Source organism: Elaeis guineensis, chromosome 6 (assembly GCF_000442705.2).
Source record: "Elaeis guineensis isolate ETL-2024a chromosome 6, EG11, whole genome shotgun sequence".
NCBI classification, from domain to species: Eukaryota; Viridiplantae; Streptophyta; class Magnoliopsida; order Arecales; family Arecaceae; genus Elaeis; species Elaeis guineensis.
In genome coordinates, this window is record NC_025998.2 from 26,666,780 (window position 1) to 26,672,984 (window position 6,205).

At 34.0% G+C, this 6,205-nt stretch overlaps 1 non-coding gene across 1 annotated transcript; it reads right to left on the reverse strand.

The window, feature by feature from the left end:
- Nucleotides 1–5,405: 5,405 nt before the first annotated feature.
- LOC114914358 (small nucleolar RNA R71) lies at nucleotides 5,406–5,512 on the reverse strand. Its single transcript, XR_003801250.1, has one exon. It is a non-coding gene; the product is annotated as a small nucleolar RNA R71 (small nucleolar RNA).
- Between the last annotated feature and the right edge of the window lie 693 nt (nucleotides 5,513–6,205).

Sequence of the window (6,205 nt, forward strand, 5' to 3'; positions counted from 1 at the left end):
GGAAAAACAATCCGCTAAAAATATTTTCAATTACAACACGTTGGATTACATAGACCTTTGCTATCCAAATAAGAACGCTTGTTTCTTGGGTACAAGCCAACCCATAAACCCTTCGATTATAGATTCGGATCAACTTATTTGAGTTTTGAAATCTTTCAAAACTCAAAACTCAAAGTACAACAGCAAATGGATAGAGTACAAAATTTTTAGCATAAAAGAGCTCCTTAAATGAGCACAATAAAATAATAAAAGTACAATACTCAAGGAGTAAAAGTCTTTGTTGGATACCCCCAGATGATTTGAACACTTGAATACAGTTGGAGAGTGGTTGGTGAGTTGATTGAATGCTTCTTTCTCTCTTTTTAGGATTTTCTTTCTCTTTCTCGGATTTGAGCTTCAATACCTCTATTTTTTTTTGATTTTTCATCTCTAGAAAGTATTTATAGTCTTCATTAAGTCTTGAGAGTATCTTAGAATCGGTTAAGAGCCATTAGAGTGTGTTTATTGCATATTAAATGCATCAAAAACAAACTGAAAACTAGCCGTTATGCGCATCTACGCCATAATGGGTCGACCCAATTGGCTACACAGAGAACCATGCTCTCTGTCTTGGTCTCAGACTCTCAGAGGTCGACCCATGGGTCACCCCACTGCGTGCCAAAAGCCAAGACATGTGCGTGCCAGCTCTCCTTTGCAAGGGGATGACCTAATGGGTTGCTCCATTCTGTTCCAACTAAATTTTTCATACATTTAAGTATCGAAACTTATCAAAATACTACCAAACACTCTTAAATAGATTTGAATAAACTTGACACTCCTAGAAGGCTTCAAAATCATCTCCAATTGCAAAATCTTCAACTTTGGCACCCTTGAAGAAGCTTTTCAAACTCAACATTTTTGACTACCTGAAACCACACTAAAGTATTCTCCAAGGACAAGAAACTCATTAGTAGTCCCCTTAAATAGTTTGTGACCATCAAAATTAATTTTGGGGCAACATTGGCTAACCTTAGTAGAAGGTTTTGGACTTGCTCTCTGTGACTGTTGACTTCCATTTGGTCTATGTCGGGCATCCTTGAACCTCATTATTGATGACTCTATCTTGCCTTTCTTGCTTTAGTCTAATTTGTTTCATGATCCATCAGTTATCCTGATCGAAAGCACTCAAGTTATTAGAGGTTGTTACATACTTTATCGTGTCCTTGATTTGTCCTACAATTAGTTCTTATTATTATAATTCTTTGGATATTGATTTGATACCATAAGAATATGATCAACTGGAGAAAAAGACATTGAGCAGAAGGATTTATGTTTTGATACCTAAGTCCAGATAAATCCCTAATTTTTTATTTAATTAATCATAATTAGATAGGGTCAATAAGTTAAGGATAAGAGTAACTTGGCACCAGGAAATTTGAATCAGGAACTTAGTAGTGATTTGTTAACTATTATTGCTAAGTATTTGATTAAGGACAAGTCATTTTGTATGGATTTTGGGATATGTTAGGTATGGATGGGTAGGTGTTGCATCTAAGTTAGTCGCTGATAGAGATAAGGGTTCCTAGACATGAACATCAATATATATATTCTTTTTGTACTACATGATTTTGGGTTTTTATGACTGATATTTGTTTTAAGATTACCGACATAATTATTTATATTTTTTTATCATATTTTAATATCAAATATTGATGGTTTTTCAAATTATTTGGGTTATGATATTGGCTTTTAAAATTTTTTAAAAAACATAATATGATACATTATTTTTTTGATGTAATTAAGATTTAATAAATTGATGATCTAATAAGGGATATTTGGACTAACCATACTAAACTGAGAATAGCCCTCCATTGGCAAAAACATGGTATTGAGAATAGCTCACCATAGGTAGATACTGAGAATAGCCTATCATAGGCAAGAACCTGGCACCGAGGATAGCCCGTCACGAGTAAGAATGTAGTACTAAGAATAGACCCACTATAAGTAGGAATATGGTATTTCAGTTGCCAATCACGGGTTGGAGTGTCATGTGATTAGTCAAAAACCCTAAAAATAACTCTTGATTGATTCAAATCATGTTAATAAGATATGGATGATAAAATATGAAACCACAGTTAAGTAAAAAGAGTTTTACTTAATGATATATATGTGTAATATATATTTTTGAAAAAGATGGATATCTTATGATATACAATGCATATCTTTATATATATCGATATAGAGTTATACTGGATATTTGACATGAGATTTCATAATTTATATTTTCTCTTTGATATAATTTATCTATTATTTTTCAATTATATTTTTATACTGATGTGAGTGTATTGGGATTCTTGCTGGATTGTAAAGCTCACCTTCCAATTCTCTTTTTCTTCTCTGAGTTGCAGGATGGTCATGCTTTGTTATGGTTTAGATTTGGTGGATGAAAGGATGGATAGATAAAACATCATTGATACATGTTAGATGATTAAAGGATGATTAAATTTATAATTATAAAATTTTGCTAATTATTAAAAATTGAGCTTGTTATTATTTATGAGTATGGAGGTTGTAATAGATTTTAATGCCTTACACATTCTCTAGGATCTTATCCTAGGGAGTGTGCAACTATGTCATATAACCGATCTAACCCTGTATTTGATTGGGGTCATGAGAGGGTAGATGGATGGCCTCCATCCACCATTTAGTTCAAAAAATTATAAAAAGATGGATGAAAAAGGAGGGATTGCTCATCCATTCTAGCCTACCAATTTACATCCTCCTAATTTGAAAGGATGAAGGAAGGATAGATGGAGCATTGAAAGATGGAATTTTGCATTACCAAAATTACCCCTCATTATTTTTTTGATAAAACTATAATACTTCTTTATTTTTTTATTCATATTATTTTTTATATTTTTATATACACTATTAGTTATATACTATTAAATTTTATTAGTCATTATTTTAATTTTAGTATATAATTTTCATAATTATAATTAAATTATTAAATTATCTCCTATTTCTTTATTTATATTTACTACTTTTAATTGACTATTTGTATAATATTAATTAACTATTTAAACTAAATTATAAATGAATTAGTTATTTAAATAATTAATTTATAAAATTAGGTATTTAATTAAATATTTATATAACTTTTTATATAATTATATATTATAAAGATTGTAAGTTTATACATTGTTCACTTCTTTTGTATAAAAAGTGTTATCAATTGATATTCATAATATTTTTATTAAATGGTAGTTTAGTGATGTAATCATATTTGATATAGTTTAGGGGTCATTTATATGTGTTTTGTTCATGCTTTATTAGTTTTTGTTAGTTTTTATATGTTTTTAATTCCTTTACTCTTTCTTATTTTATTTAAGTTTAGTTGCTTAATTTTTATTTTGATTAGGTGAATAAAGTGGCCTAGGAAGTTTTGATCGTGAATGAGGAGTTAAGCATCAGTTCAGAGATTCAGAGGCATCCAGATAGGCCATTGCACAAATTGAGGCATGAAAATCAATTTCAAGAAGAAGCAGATTGATACAACCCTTGACATGGCCATGCTAGAGGCCGTGTTACTCATCCCAGCCGTGAGACCAGTTGACACACCTCGGATTGTGTCAGTAGGAAAGAGAGTAGAAGTTACCAAAAGGTACACGACCTATCCCATATGAAATGACACATCCCATGTCGATTTTGAGACCGCAAGTAGAAGTTTTCAAAAGGTACATGGCCTACTCCGTGTGAAATGATATGCCCCATGTCGATTTCGAGACCTACACTTAAAAGATGCATTTTAACTTCTATTTTTTGGGAGGAAGGAGTTTCCTAAGCTATAGGGACTCTAAAACTAAGGTCCCCTGAAGAGAATAAATAGTTTTAGTCTTCAAACTAGCAAAGGGGGGGCCGAAATCAAGAGATACATGCTAGAGAACCAAGCCCGAGAAGAAGACTTTTCTCCACAAGGGGGAGATTCCAATCGAAGTTCCACAAGATCAAAGCTACAACTCTCATCTGGGCTTTTCAATTCTACTTCTTCTTATGTCTTGTTTTCTTTATTTTCTGAACTTGATTGTTAAGTTGACCATGAGTGAGTAGTTTTTTTATTATGAGGTTAGAGATGTAGCACTTTCAATAACTATGGATTGGATCTGATTTTTATTCAATAAAATTGGGGATTATTTACTTTGATTCAATTTCCTATGTTCTTAATGCATGCTATGTGTTGGTACCCACTTGGCATTGATTTTATACGTCGGTTGATGGACTAAAAGGTGAAAATTGATATAGGATAAATAGGATTTTGAACTTAGGGTTCTTGATCTAGAGATAGGCTTGAATTCTATGTGGAACCAATAGGTTAATCAAAGAACTTAATGGGTTTTAATTGACTTAACGCCACAAGAGTAGGTCTTAATTTAATTAAAACATGTCTATGGTGCCTTGAGAGAGGACTTTAGACTATTTAGGGTTAATCTCCTTCAAAGTAATAATTTTTCATTGATTGAATAAATAGGATTGAATTCATAGTGATGTGTGAACCCCAAACTCTGGAATGCCTTTAGTCATTAGTGTTTGAATTTAGTTATCTTGTTTAGATTTAATTCCAATAATATTTAATCTACTTTTAATTTCTAGCTCGAATTTGATCATCTAGATAATCGTGATTGTCATAGTTTAGTATTCAACACGGTCCCTGAGGGAACAATATCTTTCTATACTACTTGGTATGATCCGTGCACTTGCAGGATGTGAACAAGTTTTTGGCACCATTGTCGGGGACTCGGTGCTTTGATATCGAATGATTGACAATTTGATTAACTTAGACACCTCTATTTTCTTAATTTGTCATATTTTATTTGTTTGTTTTGTTTTGTTTTCAAGATTTACAGCTAGTTTATGAGAAGAGCTAAGAGTGAGGAAAAGCTAGTTGATTACAATCCCAAAATTGAAAGAACCTGGAGAGCTATTAGAGATGAAAGAAGAAGGTAAGGAGCTCAACAAGCAATCATAGCTCAAGACAACCACACAGATTGTGAATGCTGACAACAGGGTGCTCAGGGACTATGCAACCGTCTAATTTTCAAGAATTCAGATCAAGTGTTACAAGGCCAATAGTAGCTGCAAACAATTTTGAACTGAAATCAACATTGGTCCAATGGGTACAGTAGAACCAGTTTGGGGGTCTACCAACTGAAGATTCTCATGCACACTTAATGAGATTCTTGGAGATCTGTGAAACATTCAAGATAAATGGAGTGTCAGATGATGCTATTCACCTGAGACTAATTTCATTCTCACTAAGGGGCAAAGCGAAGGATTGGCTGAGTGCTATGCCTCAAAATTCATTCACAACATGGAACCAGCTCTCACAAGCCTTTCTATTGAAGTACTTCCCCTTAGGAAAGACTGCCAAGCTTCGCAATGATCTTGCTACCTTTTGCCAAAGGGATGATGAGTCTTTATATGAAGCCTGGGAGAGATACAAGGATCTCCAGAGATAATGCGCACATCATGGCCTTTCGGATTGGTTAATTGTGCAAAATTTCTACAATGGGTTGACTCAATCTATGAGGATCACTATAGATGCAGCGGCTGGAGATGCTCTCATGGGTAAGACAGTTGATGAGGCTCTTGCTTTACTTGAGGAAATGGCATCAAATAACTACCAGTGGTCCAATGAAAGAACTAATGCAAGGAGACCAGCTGGAGTGTTTGAGGTTGATGCATTGAGCACGATTAATGCTAAGTTCGATGCATTAACAAGGAAGTTGGACAAGCTGAGTATGAGTGCAATGGGGATAGGTAACCCAATCAGTGATATGGATGGAGGAAATCATCAAGGGGTTGATTATGAAGCTTATGCACAGGAACCCTCTGTTGAGCAAATGGCATATATCAACAACAATTCTAATCAGAGGACGGTAACCGTTGCTCCAACACCTATTATCCTAGCTGGAGAAACCACCCCAACTTCTCTTGGTCCAACCAGCAAAATTAAAGCCATAACCCTCAGCAGAACACTAGACCACCACCTGGCTTTCAACATAGGAATCCTAACCCACCTCCCCAATATCCACCCCAATCTCAAGAGCAAAAATCTAACTTGGAGGTCTTAAATGGAGAGTCTCTTAGCCAACCAGAAACAACAAGATGAGGTGATCAGGTAACTTACTTCAAAGGTTAATCAGATAGCTACTCATAACAAGATGCT